Consider the following 16,701-nt stretch of genomic DNA (forward strand, 5'->3'; position numbering starts at 1 on the left):
GCACCCCGTCCTAGAGATTCAAGAACTTGTCTGGTCCTCCAATCCTAGGAACCTTGGTGGCACAAGGGCCAATCTGCTCCAACACTGCCACTCCCAGGTAATCACATCTTGCTACAATTTCCTATTTACATGTCTGCCTGTGCAATTCATTTTGTTGAATGAATGAATGAATGAATACATTAATCAGTAAATCAAAAGATGAAAGAATCAATGAAAGAATAGCAAATCAGAATAATGACTGCTGAGTTTGCTCCCCTTGCTCTCCAAGGTCCTAGAGGGCATGCTTAGTCAGTACTGAGTGCTTGAACCGTGAGACCTCTGGCTCCTGTTGTATCAAACTAAGCTGGGAATGGCAGCCAGACCAAACATGTCAAAGTTCAGCTTTTCAGAGGCTGCAGGGTAAATGGGGCAACAGCACAGGCTTTAGAGCCAGATGGACAAGGGGTAAAATCTCAACAGTCCTGCTGCTTTCTGTGATTTTGGACAAATCTCTTGTTGCCTCTAAGACTGAGTTATCATTTCTGCAAAATGGAAAATACATGTATCTTATGGGATTTTAAAAAATCATTGTATATCGTTTATAATTTTAAATTGGCAATTCCTGGCATCAATTATGATTCTTATTTCCATCTGTCCCTAGATACACATAGAGATCTCAAGGCAGCTGCTATGGGAGTAGCTTCCAAGGTCATAGAGCTTTCATCTGCGTTATTTGGCCCATGAGATGTTTTCCATGTTCTGAGCTAGCTTGCATGATTAACTGATGGGAAAGAAGTAGAACAACTAGCAGACACTCAATAAACATTTACTGAACTGAACGGCATCCAGGGCCCTCCCCATGCCCTGCTTCCATTAAAGGCAAAGCTGTTCCCCACTTCTCAGGACCCTCCTTGTCCTCTCTTCTCCCTACTCCATGCCATCAGCCACCAGGTCCTGCAGGTTTTGTCACTGTGCATTAGTTCACCATGAGTGCCTACTGTATAACTGGTGCTATGCTGGCCACTGCGGATGTCGTGGGGAGCAAATCAGGAGAGGTCCTTGTCCTTGTAGAACTTAGTTTGGTAGAAGAAAACAGACCCTACACAAATACACACCAAATATTTGTTTCGTTACATACTGCACACAGGGCTCCAGTGAAACAGGATGGGGAGGGAAAGAGTATGAACCTTCGGTGCGTGGGAAGAAGAAAGGTTCTGTTGTTGTTGTTGTTGTTGTTGTTGTTTTGAGACAGAGCCTCGTTCTCTCACCCAGGCTGGAGTGCAGTGGCGCGATCTTGGCTCACTGCAAACTCCGCTTCCTGGGTTCAAGCAATTCTGCCTCAGCCTCCTGAGCACCTGGGATTACAGGTGCACACCAGCATGGCCAGCTAATTTTTATACTTTTACTAGAGATGGGGTTTCATCATGTTGGCCAGGCTCATCTCAAACTCCTGACCTCATGATCCACCTGCCTCGGGCTCCCAAAGTGCTGGGATTACAGGCGTGAGCCACCACGCCCAGCCGAAGAAAGGCCGTTCAAGAATGAGAAGGAGCTGACCAGGAAAAAAAAAGATGAGAAGTGCTTCAGCGGCAGAGGAAATAGCACATGCAAAGTCCCCGGGGTCTGAAAGCACTCTGCAGGCCCAGCTGGAACACAGTGAGCGAGGTGGAGGTGGCACCACAGTCGCTCACATTTACCGGGCACATAGGAGGTGCCGGGCACATAGAAGGTGCCAGGCACTGTTCTATGGCTTCATAGGTCTTGATTCGGTTAATCCTTCCAAAAGCCCTATCAGATGTTTTGGTCACCATTTTACAGACAGAGAAGCTGAGACCCAGGGAGGCGAGGTGGCTAGCCCATGACCATCCAGACTCTCAGCAGCTGAGCCTGGGTTCCATCTAGGGCAGTCTTGCTCCAGGGCCCTTGACTAACCCACGGAGCTGCCTTCCTTAAGAAGCGCCACGGAGGCAGGTAGCAGGCCCGAGAAGCCATGCTAAGGAGGGATGTTTTCCTTTCAAACATCTCTTGCCTTTGCTTCTTAGCATTGACTCCTAATTCTCCTACTTGCTAAGTGGGTGGTCTCAGGCCAGTTATGCTACCACCCTTTATTTCATTTCACAATTCTTTTTATCATGTTCCTGCTATGTGCCAGGCATGTGCTAGGAGCGAGGGAGACATGTAGTGGTGAGCAAAAGCAGGTGTGCACCCTGCCATCAAGGTCATTGCAGTCCACTTGAGGGAGAGCGTGTTAATCGAACAGTCTGATGGAGATAAGGCCTGTGAGGGCAAGATGCACAGTCCCGGAGAAGCTATATGAAAGGGGCCCCTTCTGGGGCTATGAGTCAGGGAAGGCTTCCCTAAGGAAGTTGCACTCAAGCTGAGATTGGAAGGGTAGACAGGAAATATCCAGGTAAAGTAAGAGGGTTGGCACTGGGCACGGTGGTCCACGCCTGTAATCCCAGCACTTTGGGAGTCCAAGGTGGGCGGATCACCTGAAGTCAGGAGTTTGAAACCAGCCTGGCCAACATGGTGAAACCCCGTCTCTACTAAAAATACAAAAAAATTAGCTGGGCCTGGTGGTGCACACCTGTAGTCCCAGCTACTTGGGAGGCTGAGACATGAGAATTACCTGAACCCAGGAGGCAGTTGCAGTGAGCCTAGATCACACCATTGCACTCCAGCCTGGGCAACAGAGCAAGAGTCCCTCAAAAAAAAAAAAAAAAAAAAAGTAAGAGGGTTGGGATAAAAATGGAGCTGCTGAAGGCTGGGTGTGGTGGCTCACGCCTGTAATCCCAGCACTTTGGGAGGCCAAGGTGGGTGGATCATGAGGTCAGGAGATGGAGACCATCCTGGCCAACATGGTGAAACCCAGTCTCTATTAAAAATACAAAAATTAGCTGGACGTGGTGGCACTTGCCTGTAATCCCAGCTACTAGGGAGGCTGAGGCAGGAGAATTGCTTGAACCAGTGAGCCGAGATTGCACCACTGTACTGCAGCCTGGTGACAGAGCGAGACTGTCTAAAAATAAAAATTAAATAAATAAATAATAAAAATAAAAATAAATGGGGCTGCCCAGGCACCCAGTTACATTTGAATTACAAATAGACAACAAATAATGATTAGCATAACATTATCATATTGCATGAGAAGTGTTTGTAATAAAACCTTACTCATTGTTTATCTGATATTCACATTTAACTGCACCTCCTGTTTTTGTTTATTCATTGAGTTTTGTTTGTGTATCTGGCAACCTGAGGTAGGAAGGGTATTCAGGACAGAGGGACTAGCATATGCAAAGTGATGATTACAGGACGAAGCACACTGTTAGAGAAAACCTACAGGGAAACCAGTGTGACTGAGCACAGTAAGCCTCAGTTTCCTCGCTTATAAAGTGGAAGTTGTAATAGTGCATAACTCACAGGATTATATATGTAAAGTGTTTAGCATAGTGTTGGTGCATAGTTATTGCTCAATAAAGGTTAGATGCTATCATGCCTTCTCCTTCCCCTCCACCATCATCATCTCCTTCTCTTTTTCTACCAATTCCAACCAATTCTAGAGCCTTCTGGACCCTTGCAATTGCCATCATTTAAAAAAAGAGTGGTCAAGTTCTCACCAAAATTATGATTTAAAAAGCCCTAGAAGTTGAAGATTTTGTTTGGTGTCAGCTTAAGCTATTTCTGAAAATGACCCTGCTAATAAATATATTATTATTAGTCCACTTGTGTTGCTGCAAAGGAATACCCAAAACTGAGTAATTTATAAAGAAAAGAGGCTTATTTGGCTCACAGTTCTGCCGGCTGTACAAGAAGCATGGCACCAGCATCTGCTTCTGGTGAGGGCTGCAGGCTGCTTCCGTTCATGTCAGAAGGCAAAAGGTAGCTGGTATGTGGAGATCACATGGTGAAGCGGGAGCTGAGAGAGAGATGGAAAGAGGTACTAGGCTCTTTTCAACAACCAGCTCTTGCAAGAATTAAGAATGAAAACTCACTTACTCCCACAAGAATGGCACCAAGCCATTCATGAGGGATCTACACCCACAACCCAAACACCTCCCACAAGACCCCACTTTCAACACTGGGGATCAAATTCCAACATGAGACTTGGCAGGGCCAAACAAGCCATATCCAAACGATAGCATATACTAACATATCGATTGGAAGACAATGACTCAGGAGTGAGATTAGCTGCTACAGAGAAGCAGTATGCTCCTCAGACATGGTATCAGTTACCATAGCAGAAGCCCAAGTTAGACATTGACTTCTCCCTTACATATGCAGGCTAGTCAGGCAGCCCCCAAGGTATCAGGAACCCAAGCTTCTTCCAGGATGTTGTTCTGCCATCTCTATAATGTTGTTTTGTGGTCAGCCTCTGATAATTCGAATATCTGACATCTTTGTAGGTCTATTTCTATTGTCTTTTATTTCTGCTGATTATTCACCATGGAGTCTTTTTTCTTTGTTTGCTTTTTTATTCAGGATTATCCCAGTTAAATAAATGAAGAAATTCTCTCAAAGAGGTCACCAACACATTCGTATTCCAACTAGCAGGAAGAGAAGAAATGGTGCTGGAGAGAGTATAAGGCTTCCCTTTAAGGGCATAACTCAGAGCTTGTATAAATCACACTCATACCCTTTGGCCAAAACTTAGTCAAAGAGCGACAGTTGGCTGCAAAGATTGCTGCTAAATGTAGTCTTTACTTCGGGGGTGGCTGTGTGCTCAGCCAAAACGTCAGGCTTTTATTACCATAGAAAGAGGGGAGAACAGATATCAGAACACACCAGCAGCGTGCCAACAGCCAAGGTGGAAAGTCACTCGAAATAGACTCGGCTGGCACATCTTTCCATCTGGGATCTTTTCTAGCTACAAGGAATGAGGACACAGGGGTCCTGGAACCAGGGAGGTTGGAAAGACAGGGATTCTGGGGAGTAGCAAAACATAGAAACAAATCTAGAGTTAATTAGGACAAGGAGCTAAATGTGATGTTTAATGCCAGCCACAATGAAGAATAACTTTTCCGCTCTGGTGGCTCATAAATTCAAAACAGCTTCAAGGAAGGAGAAACAGCTTGAAAAACTTTTGTGAGTATATAAATATGGTGACAGAATATGTTATATATTATTTATACACATTATATATAGAGAGAGAGAGACAAAGACAGAGAGACAAAGAGAAGTGACACCTCAACTAAAATTGGTCTTTATTTTATATCTGTATTTGTGTCTACCAATTATTGAGCAGTTGAACATTGGTGTTGCTCTTTATTTGTTTGTTTATTTATTTATTTGTTTATTTTTTGAGACAGAGTCTTGCTCTGTCACCCCAGCCTGGAGTGCAGTGGTGTGATCTCAACTCACTGCAACCTCTGCCTCCTGGGTTCAAGCAATTCTCCTGCCTCAGCCTCCCAAGTAGCTGAGATGACAGGCACCCGCCACCATGCTCGGCCAATTTTTTTATTTTTATTTTTAGTAGAGATGGGGTTTCATCATGTTGGCCAGGCTGGTCTCAAACTCCTTACCTCAGGTGATCTGCCCTCCTTGACCTCCCAAAGTGCTGGGATTACAAGCGTGAGCCACCTTGCCCAGCCTGGTGTTGCTCTTTAAATGAAAGCAATCTTGAGTGCAGTCTCCTCCCTCCATCACTCCTCAAAGCTTTAGGACATCCCTGCTCTCCACCAGGCCTGGCCCGAAATCAGGGCCAGGTTGCAGACGCTGCAAAGACTCCAGCTTCTCCCCCAGGAATATGTGTGCCCCTGGAAAGGCACAATCACTAGGCCTACCTATCGGTTCACAGCAGCACCACAGGGCTAAAGGCATTCTGGAACCTTCTGCCATTGTGTATCAACAGTCAGGTACTCCTGTCTTGATGGCCTGGTAAGAAAACACCCACTCTGGAGGAAGACAGTCCTGGGTTCAAATTCTTCTTCTGCAGCTTCCTATTCATGCGGCCTTATGGCAAAGAGCTTTGCCTTACATATGAAGCTGGCATGGTGTTGAGCAACAGTCTTCGGAACCAGGTGGACCTGGCTGTCATCTTGGCCCTGACTCCTCTAGGGTGACCAACTGTCCTAGTTTGCCCAGAATAGAAGGTTTCCAGAGATGCAGAAATTTCAGTGCTAAAACCACGACAGTCCCAAGCAAATTGAGACAGTTGATTGCCCTGCTACCAGACACATGCTCTGGGGCAAGTTACTTAATGCTCTGAGGCTCAATTTCCTTGCACATAAAAATGGGCCTAATAATGTCTATCTTGCAGGAGAGCTATAGGGAATAGAAATAGTGCCTCATGCAGAGTAATCCTCAGAATTATTATTAATATTATTAACTTCTCCTCCTCACTGCCTGTGCACCTCTTTTATAATAGCCGGTGTCCCAATTTACCAGAAGGGTCCACATAGCTTCATCAGGCCATTATAAAGCAGCAAAAGTGAAGGGCTTTCTCCCTGATGCATTGTTTTTCTATGCAGGGGTCAAGGAAGCCTCCCAGGCTCCAGGGTTCCCCACATCTCTGGGCCTGAGTGAGCCCTCAGTGTCCCACAATTGCTGAGGCCTTGAGGCAGTTATAAACCTTCCCTCCAACCCCAAGACCACGTGGCTTTGTTCATTAAAGCTGTTGCTTGGCTCTGCAGCTCTGAGACAACTCCGAGTATGACTTTGTCCTCCCTCACCTTGACTGCATTCACAAGTACTTCCTAAAATTAATTGCAAAGGAAAAAAAACAACAAAAACAAAAAACAAAAATACATGTTGGTGTCTCTTTGTTGCAAGAAAAAAAAATTCATTATTCATTCCAAGTAAAATTGCTTCATAACTCAATAATTTCATCCAGCCTCCCAGGCCCCCAGAAGGCGCTGAAATACTTAGCACGTGGCTAAGTGCAGCACTCAGAGAAGGTGTGAATTTGCAAGAATGTGGAAGCTTCATCCAACTTTCTCGGTTTCATCACAAATCACTGCCTTCCTGCTTTCTAGGCCCAGCCCTCCAGACTTCAGAACAAGAAACAGGCACATTGACGGCAAACCCGAGACCTTTGTGAAGACAGGGAGGGTACTAAAGGAAAAATGTCAAAGCCTTTTGTTTTCTTTTTTTATTATTATTATACTTTAAGTTCTGGGATACATGTGCAGAACGTGCAGGTTACATAGGTATACACTTGCCATAGTGGTTTGCTGCACCAATCAACCCATCATCTGCATTAGGCATTTCTCCTAATGCTATCCTTCCCCTAGCCCCTCATCCCCCAACAAGCCCCAGTGTCTGATGTTCCCCTACCTGTGTCCATGAGTTCTCATTGTTCAACTTCCACTTATGAGTGAGAACATGTGGTGTTGGTTTTCTGTTCCTGTGTTAGTTTGCTGAGAATCATGGTTTCCAGCTTCATTCATGTCCCTGCAAAGGACATGAACTCATCCTTTTTTATGGCTACATAGTATTCCATGGTGTATATGTGCCACATTTTCTTTATCCAGTTAATCATTGGTGGGCATTTGGGTTGGTTCCTAGTCTTTGCTATTGTGAGTAGTGCTTCAATAAACATACGTGTGCATGTGTCTTTATAGTAGAATGATCTATAATCCTTTGAGTATATATCCAGTAATGGGGTTGCTGGTTCAAATGATATTTCTGGTTCTACATCCTTGAGAAATCACCACACTGTTCCATAATGGTTGAACTAATTTACACTCTCTCACTGTGGTTTTGATTTGCATTTCTCTAATGACCAGTGATGATGAGCTTTTTTTCATGTTTGTTGGCCACATAAATGCCTTCTTTTGAGAAGTGCCTGTTCATATCCTTCACCTACTTTTTGATGGGGTTGTTTGTTTTCTCTTTTAAATTTGCTTAAGTTCCTTGTAGATTCTGGATATTAGCCCTTTGTCAGTTGGACAGATTGCAAAAATTTTCTCCCATTCTGTAGGTTGCCTGTTCACTCATGCTAGTTTCTTTTGCTGTGCAGAAGCTCTTTAGTTTAATTAGACACCATTTGTCAATTTTGGCTTTTGTTGCCGTTGCTTTTGGTGTTTTAGTCCTGAAGTCTTTGCCCATGCCTATTTTGAATGGTATTACCTAGGGTTTCTACTAGGGTTTTTATGGTTTTAGGTCTTACATTTAAATCTGTAATCTATCTTGAGTTCATTTTTGTATAAGATGTTAGGAAGGGGTCCAGTTTCAGTTTTCTGCATATGGCTAGCCAGTTTTCCCAACACCATTTATTAAACAGAGAATCCTTTCTCCATTGCTTGTTTTTGTCAGGTTAGTCAAAGATCAGATGTTTGTAGATGTGTGGCGTTATTTCTGAGGTATCTGTTCTGTTCCATTGGTCTATATATTTGTTTTAATACCAGTACTATGCTGTTTTGGTTACTGTAGCCTTGTAGTATAGTTTGAAGTCAGGTAGTGTGATGCCTCCAGCTTTGTTCTTTTTGCTTAGGATTGTCTTGGCTATATGGGCTCTTTTTTGGTTCCATATGAAATTTAAAGTAGTTTTTTCTAATTCTGTGAAGAAAGTCAGTGGTAGCTTGATGGGGATAGCATTGAATTTATAATTTACTTTGGGCAGTATGGCCATTTTCATGATATTGATTCTTCCTATCCATGAGCATGGAATGTTTTTCCATTTGTTTGTGTCCTCTCTTATTTCCTTGAGCAGTGGTTTGTAGTACTCCTTGAAAATGTCCTTCACGTCCCTTGTAAGTTGTATTCCTAGGTATTTTATTCTCTTTGTAGCAATTGTGAATGGGAGTTCACTCATGATTTGGCTCTCTGTTTGCCTATTATTGGCATATAGGAATGCTTGTGATTTTTGCACGTTGGTTTTGTATCCTGTGACTTTGCTGAAATTGCTTATCAGCTTAGGAAGTTTTTAGGCTGAGATGATGGGGTTTTCAAAATATATAATCATGTCATCTGTAACCAGAGACAATTTGACTTCCTCTCTTCCTATTTGAATACCATTTATTTCTTTCTCTTGCCTAATTGCCCTGGCCAGAACTTCCAATACTATGTCAAATAGCAGTGGTGAGAGAGAGCATCCTTGTCTTGTGCTGGTTTTCAAAGGGAATGCTTCCAGCTTTTGCCTATTCAGAATGATACTGGCTGTAGGTTTGTCAAAATAGCTCTTATTATTTTGAGATACATTCCATCAATATCTAGTTTATTGAGAGTTTTTAACATGAAGGGATGTTGTATTTTATCAAAGGCCTTTTCTGCATCTATTGAGATAATCATGTGGTTTTTGTCATTGGTTCTGTTTATCTGATGGATTACATTTATCGATTTGTGTATGTTGAACCAGCCTTGCATCCCAGGGATGAAGCTGACTTGATTGTGGTGGATAAGCTTTTTGACTTGCTGCTGGATTCGGTTTGCCAGTATTTTATTGAGGATTTTTGCATTGATGTTCATCAGGGATATTGGCCTGAAGTTTTCTTTTTTTGTTGTGTCTCTGCCAGGTTTTGGTATCAGGATGATGCTGGCCTCATAAAATGAGTTAGGCAGGAGTCCCTCTTCTTTGATTGTTTGGCATAGTTTCAGAAGAAATGGTACCAGCTCCTCTTTGTACGTCTGGGAGAATTTGGCTGTGAATCCATCTGGTCCTGGGCTTTTTTTGGTTGGTAGGCTATTAATTTCTGCCTCAATTTCAGAACTTGTTATTGGTGTATTCAGGGATTCTAATTCTTCCTGATTTAGTCCCGGGAGGGTGAATGTGTCCAGGAATTTATCCATTTCTTCTATATTTTCCAGTTTATTTGCATAAAGGTGTTTACAGTATTCTCTGATGGCGGTTTGTATTTCTGTGGGATCGGTGGTGATACACCCTTTATCATTTTTTACTGTGTCTATTTGATTCTTCTCTCTTTTCTTCTTTATTAGTCTTGCTAGCAGTCTATCAATTTTGTTAATTTTTTCAAAAAACAAGCTCCCGGATTCATTGATTTTTTGAAGGTTTTTTGTGTCTCTATCTCCTCCAGTTCTGCTCTGATCTTAGTTATTTCTTATCTTCTAGTAGCTTTTAAATTTGTTTGCCCTTGCTTCTCTAGTTCTTTTAATTGTGATGCTAAGGTGTCAATTTTAGATCTTTCCCGCTTTCTTCTGTGGGCATTTAGAGCTATAAATTTCCCTCTAAACACTGGTTTAGCTGTGTCCCAGAGATTCTGCTATATTGTGTCTTTGTTCTCATTGGTTTCAAAGAACTTCCTGATTTCTGCCTTAATTTTGTTATTTACCCAGTAGTCATTCAGGAGCAGGTTGTTCAGTTTCCATATAGTTGTGCAGTTTTGAGTGAGTTTCTTAATTCTGAGTTCTTATTTGATTGCACTGTGGTCTGAGAGACTGTTTGTTATGATTTCCATGATTCTGCATTTGCTGAGGAGCGTTTTACTTCCAATTATGTGGTCAATTTTAGAATAAGTGCAACGTGGTGCTGAGAAGAATGTATATGCTGTTGATTTGGGGTGGAGAGTTCTGTAGATGTCTACTAGGTCTGCTTGGTCCAGAGTTGAGTTCAAGTCCTGAATAGCCTTGTTAATTTTCTGTCTCATTGATTTACCTAATATTGAAAGTGGGGTGTTAAAGTCTCCCACTATTATTGTGTGGGAGTCTAAGTCTCTTTGCAGGTCTCTAAGAATTTGCTTTATGAATCTGGGTGCTCCTATATTGGGTGCATATGTATTTAGGAAAGTTAGCTCTTCTTGTTGCATTGATCCCTTTACCATTATGTAATGCCCTTCTTTGTCTTTTTTGATCTTTGTTGGTATAAAGTCTATTTTATCAGAGACTAGAATTGCAAGCTCTGTTTTTTTTTTTCTTTCCATTTGCTTGGTAAATATTTCTCCATCCCTTTATTTTGAGCCTATATGTGCCTCTGCATGTGAGATGGATCTCCTGAATACAGCACACCAACGGGTCTTGACTCTTTATCCAATTTGCCAGTTTGTGTCTTTTAATTGGGACATTTAGCCTGTTTACATTTAAAGTTGTTGAGACCAGCTCAGTCGTGAGACCCTAACCCAGTGGCACTAGAGGAACTGAAGACACACACACAGAAATATAGTGTGTGGAGTGGGAAATCAGGGGACTGACAGCCTTCACAACTGAGAGCCCTGAACAGAGATTTACCCACATATTAATTGACAGCAAGCCAGTGATAAGCATTGTTTCTATAGATCATAGATTAACTAAAAGTATTCCTTACGGGAAACAAACAGATAGGCCAAAATAAAGGGATGGGCTCTGGCTAGTTATCTGCAGCAGGACCATGTCCTTAAGGCACAGATCACTCATGCTATTGTTTGTGGCTTAGGAATGCCTTTGAGCAGTTTTCCACCCTGGGTGGGCCAGGTGTTCCTTGCCATCATTCTGGTAAACCCACAACCTTCAGCATGGGCTTGATGGCCATCATGAACATGTCACAGTGCTGCAGAGATTTTGTTTATGGCCAGATTTGGGGGCCTATCTCCAGCAAAAGTTAATATTGTTATGTGTGAATTTGATCCTGTCATTATGATGTTAGTTGGTTATTTTGCCCATTAGTTGATGGAGTTTCTTCATAGGGTCAATGGTCTTTACAATTTGGTATATTTTGGCAGTCGCTGGTACCAGTTTTTCCTTTCCATATTTAGTGCTTCCTTCAGGAGCTTCTGTAAGGCAGGCCTGATGGTGACAAAATTCTTCAGCATTTGCTTGTCTGTAAAGGATTTTATTTCTGTTTCACTTATGAAGCTTAGTTTGGCTGGATATGAAATTCTGGGTTGAAAACTGTTTTCTTTAAGAATATTGAATATTTACCCCCACTCTCTTCTGGCTTGTAAGGTTTCTGCAGAGAGATCCGCTGTTAGTGTATGGGCTTCCCTTTGTGGATAACTTGACCTTTCTTTCTGGCTGTGCTTAACACTTTTTCCTTCATTTCAACCTTGGTGAATCTAATGATTATGTGTCTTGGGGTTGCTCTTCTCGAGGAGTATCTTGGAGAGCTCCAGCTGGCATCTGGCAGGTGCCCTTCTGGATGAAGCTTCCAGAGGAAGGAACAGGCAGCAATCTTTGCTGCTCTACAGCCTCCACTGGTGATACCCAGGCAAACAGGGTCTAGAGTGGACCTCCAGAAAACTTCAGCAGACCTGCAGCAGAGAAGCCTGACTGTTAGAGGGAAAACTAACAAACAGAAAGGAATAGCATCAACATCAACAAAAAGACTGTCCGCACGAAAACCCCATTTGAAGGTCACCAACATCAAAGACCAAAGGTAGATAAACCCATGAAGATGATCAAAAACCTGTGCAAAAGGCTGAAAATTCCAAAAACCAGACACTTCTTCTTCTCCAAAGGATTACAACTCCTTGCAAGCAAGGGAACAAAACTGGATGGAGAATGAGTTTGATGAATTGACAGAAGTAGGCTTCAGAAGGTGGACAATAACAAACTCCCCTGAGCTAAAGGTGCATGTTTTAACCCAATGCAAGGAAACTAAGAACCTTGAAAAGAGGTTAGTGGAATTGCTAACTAGAATAAGCAGTTTAGAGAGAACATAAATGACCTGATGGAGTTGAAAAACAGCATGAGACCTTCGTGAAGAATTCACAGGTATCAATAGCTGAATTGATTAAGTGGAAGAAAGGATATCAGATATTGAAGATCAACTTAATGAAATTAAGTATGAAGACAATATTAGAGAAAAAAGAATGAAAAGGAATGAACAAAACCTCCAAGAAACGTGGGACTATATGAAAATACCAAACCTATGTTTTATTGGTGTACCTGAAAGTGGCTGGGAGAATGGAACCAAGTTGGAAAACACTCTTCAGTATATTATCCAGGAGAACTTCCCCAACCTAGTCTTTTATTCTCTTAAAGAAGGAGACACACGGATATTGACCCTGTGAGAAGGTGAGAAGCTTATCCTGGAGGTAAACCTGTGCTCTAGTTCCTCTCCTGAGGAAAATTTTAGAAAAGGCACTATGGATGGGGGCCATGACTGATTGACACCGACCAAGACCACAGCCCTGGAGCTGGGCTGGAGTCAGCCTCCCTTGAAGCCCATGGCTACGAGGAGAAAGGTTGATGCTGAAACAAGCTCTGGGTTCACTTGGAATGGAGGAAGTTGGGGCATAGCTAATAATAATAATAAGTGAGTTCTCTGGAGCTGCTCACATGCCAGGCACTATTCTAAGCATCACCCTCATAGCAACCGAGTTGGCACAGCAGGTGTCATCAGCTCTTGGCCTATGCCCCTCTGCCTACCTAGAGTTCCCAAACATAGCCTTGGCTTCCTGCATCTCTGTGGCTGAGGGTGTTCTCTGGTCACAGGGGTGTGCTTGGTCCACACACCAGGTAGGTGGGGGGTTCTGAGGCACTAACGCCCTAAGAGCAACCCACAGATAATGGATAAACACCCAGGTTCCTCACCCCACAGTGGGGCAGCTCTGAGGTGTGCTCCATGTACTCCTGAAGAGGCTCCTGGGGTATCAAGCCCGGTTGCCCTTGGTGAAGACCTGCCTATCTTCCCACTAGAATGAATTTACCTCCCTTCCTGTCTCACTTCTTGTTCCTGACCCCTGACTTCTGGGTCATCACCAAATAAATTACTTCAATCAAATCTATGTATTGGGGTCTGCTTTGGGTGAATGCAATCTAATTATTGGGCAACACTATTATTGTCCCTCTTTGATGGATGGGGTAGCCAGGTTTGGGGGTGTAGTAGACTGTTTTCACACTGCTATAAAGAACTGCCCGAGACTGGATAATTTATAAAGGAAAGAGGTTTAATTGACTCACAGTTCCATATGGCTGGGAAGGCCACAGGAAACTTACAATCATGGCAGAAGGCAAAGGGGAAGCAGGCACCTTCTTCACAAGGCAGCAGTAGAGAGAAGAGCAAAGGGGGAACTCAAACAATGTCCATCCCTTCATGAACTAGAGGAAGCCGTGGCTCAGACCCACAAGTCCCAGCTCTCTGCCCACTTCCTTTTCCTCTTCACCATTTTACATTTGATAGGAAATTTGTTATTTCTCATGTTTGAGCCCACTTTTTCTCCACAGCCCTCATCCTCACTATGAGCATGATAGAGAAAAATTATTCTCTATTTCCTAGGAGAGAAATCCAAGGCTTGGAGCCACTTGGATGGTCACCCAGGGCCATCAGCATCTACTAGCCAGGAGGAGGTTGGGACATTCGGGAGACAATGGAGAGAAGGAAATAGAAGCAAGAGGGCTGGGGCTCCCAGCAGTTTAATTACAGGGTCCCAAGGCCCAGCAGTCTTTCAGGGAGAAAAATCTATCGGACTTGGACAAATCAGCTGCACAGTGTTAACCTTCCAGAGACTGAACTCTCTCCCCATTTCCAGGAATCTAATCTTTGATGTATCTTTAAATAACTTTTAAAAAATGAATTCTGAATAATCTTAGATGATTGTAAGGATCTCGGTATATCACCACCTCTCCCCACATCCCCTGCTTGCCTCACTTTCACACCTCCCTGCAGATGTACATGCAATAGGGAACTCAAAGCACAAAGCTGTCAAAGGATTTCATTAACTGAAATATGACAGTAACTTCTCAGGTCTTTCCGGGCATGGTGGCTCACACCTGTAATCCCAGCACTTTGGGAGGGCAAGGTGGGTGGATCACCTGAGGTCAGGAGTTCGAGACCAGCCTGGGCAACATGATGAAACCCTGTCTCTACTAAAAATACAAAATTAGCTGGGCGTGGTGGTGCATGCCTGTATTCCCAGCTATCTGGGAGGCTGAGGCAGGAGAATCACCCGAACCCAGAACACGGAGGCTGCAATGAGCTGAAATCCCACCATTGCACTCTAGCCTGGACAACAAGAGCAAAACTCCATGTCAAAAAAAAAAAAAAAAAAAATTCTCAGGTCTCTTCCCAATTCCATCTCTCTCTCCTACCATGCAACTACAGGGTAACTGGAGCATTCATAAAGCTCCTGAATGTACCCAAGGAGACCATGTTCAATGTTCTTGATAGTTTGAGGTTTTCAACCGGCAACCGAGCAGGTTGGCTTTGGGTCTTCTCAGAGTCCTGGGATCCTCAAATAGAAAGCAAGGCCTGACAAGGTCTGGGACAAAGATTGGGGGTGTGGGAGAACATGGAAGCTTTGCTCTCCTAATTGTCAAGCCAGCGTTTTCTGCACCTCCTGTTAGTCCTTCATTTAGTCTTTCAAAAAGTGTGGGAGGACGCCCCCACAAGCTTGTCCCAGTAGCTCTCTACTGTGCAGGAGCTCCTAAGTGGGAGGAAATTGGAGGTGAGCACAGAGCAATGGGGTGGGCCATTGTGGGATGCAGATGTCCACCTCTCCATGGGGCACAGAGGAAGACACAGCTGAGTCCACCTGGGTGGGGAGGTGAGGTTAGGAAGGCTACACAGAGGAGGTGATTTGAGCTGAGGACTGTCACTTACCTGTGTGGATGGAAGACCACAAACTCATCCTGCCATCTCCTGCCACAAGAAAAAGTGCCAGGTGAAGAAGATGGGGAAAGGTGTTCAAGGCTAGGGGGATGTGAGGGTGATCTGGCTGTGATATCTGTCACCCCATTGATCGCCAAAGTTGATTCAGCTGATCTGGCTGGCTAGGCAGGTGTCCTCTTCCTCCCTCACCACTCCATATGCGTCCCTCCCAAAGCTGCACTCACGACCATCCCCGATAGAGGAGGACTGGTCTTCAGCCAAGGGTATATGAGTAGCTTTGCACCCCTGCTAGGGCCTCCAAACAAGCTCTCAAGGTGTTGAAGGCTGAGGGAACCTAGTGAGCAAAGACATAGAGGCACATGCTTGTTGGGACCTAGAATGTTCTAGAGTGCTAGAAATTGGAACATTCTAGGGCTCTAGAGCTCAGAATATTAAGAAAAGCTTGCTGAGGGAGGAGACAAAGAGGATGGGAAAAAGCAGGTGGACCCTCAAGAGAACGTGGATGCCCGCCAACTGTAGCTGGTGTGAATGTGTGAATGGGGTGGCAGACGGGGAAGGGTGGGGGAGAAGAAAGGGACACAGGAGAGACTGAGGCACCCAGGATGGCCAAGATGTGTGGGGCAGCTGGTATGTACCAGCACTGTTCTGGGTATTCTCTATATACACTCTCACCCAGTCCTTCCAGGGTCCCCCAATATCCCCTTTAATAGATGGGGACCCTGGGGCATGGAGAAGATCATGAATGCACCCAGGATGCCACGGCTCAGAGCTGACAACTGAGCTAAAGAGGGGCCAGATGCCCTGCAGGCTGTCACCTCAGGCCCACCCTGCCCTTCAGCCCGGCCCAGTTTTGACCCAGCCCAGAATGAACACGCTTCTTACTTGCTTCCCAAACTCCCATCAACATCTGACAACAACAACAGCAAGAGGAGGGCCCAGAGGATCTGCTGCATGCTGTGGGCGTCGCCAAGTTCTTAATGTTACCCAGCTGTGCAGAGAGGTTGGCCAGGGGCCTGGCCTGGGCAACCAGCAGCGCCATGATTCACATGGGCTGAACAGTACCGAGTGAGTCACCGACGTCCCACAGCCAAGCCAGCCACTGGACTGTGAGCTGCACGTGGGCACGGAGCATGCTCTCTGGATGCCTGGCCTGCAGTGGGTTCTTGGTGCTACTGTTGCTGGGCTCCCTCAGCCTGTTCTATTGCATCTGCTTGCTTTGACCACTGGGCCTTTCTGCCCTCTGAGAGCTTCCCACTCTGGGTGTGCTTGGTGTGTCCTCTCTGGACAGCTCTGAGTGGCAAGTG

At 44.4% G+C, this 16,701-nt stretch overlaps 1 long non-coding RNA gene across 1 annotated transcript in view; it reads right to left on the minus strand.

Moving 5' to 3' along the window:
• Nucleotides 1-15,741, minus strand: part of LOC103890367 (uncharacterized) — a 60,861-nt gene extending 45,120 nt beyond the window's left edge. The window contains exons 1-2 of the long non-coding RNA XR_654709.4: nucleotides 15,389-15,741; nucleotides 3,770-3,895 (exon numbers count right to left, since the gene is read on the minus strand). This is a non-coding gene — a long non-coding RNA (uncharacterized LOC103890367). The remainder of the gene's footprint in view (nucleotides 1-3,769; nucleotides 3,896-15,388) is intronic.
• Between the last annotated feature and the right edge of the window lie 960 nt (nucleotides 15,742-16,701).

This window comes from Pongo abelii, chromosome 3 (assembly GCF_028885655.2).
Source record: "Pongo abelii isolate AG06213 chromosome 3, NHGRI_mPonAbe1-v2.0_pri, whole genome shotgun sequence".
Taxonomy (NCBI): Eukaryota; Metazoa; Chordata; class Mammalia; order Primates; family Hominidae; genus Pongo; species Pongo abelii.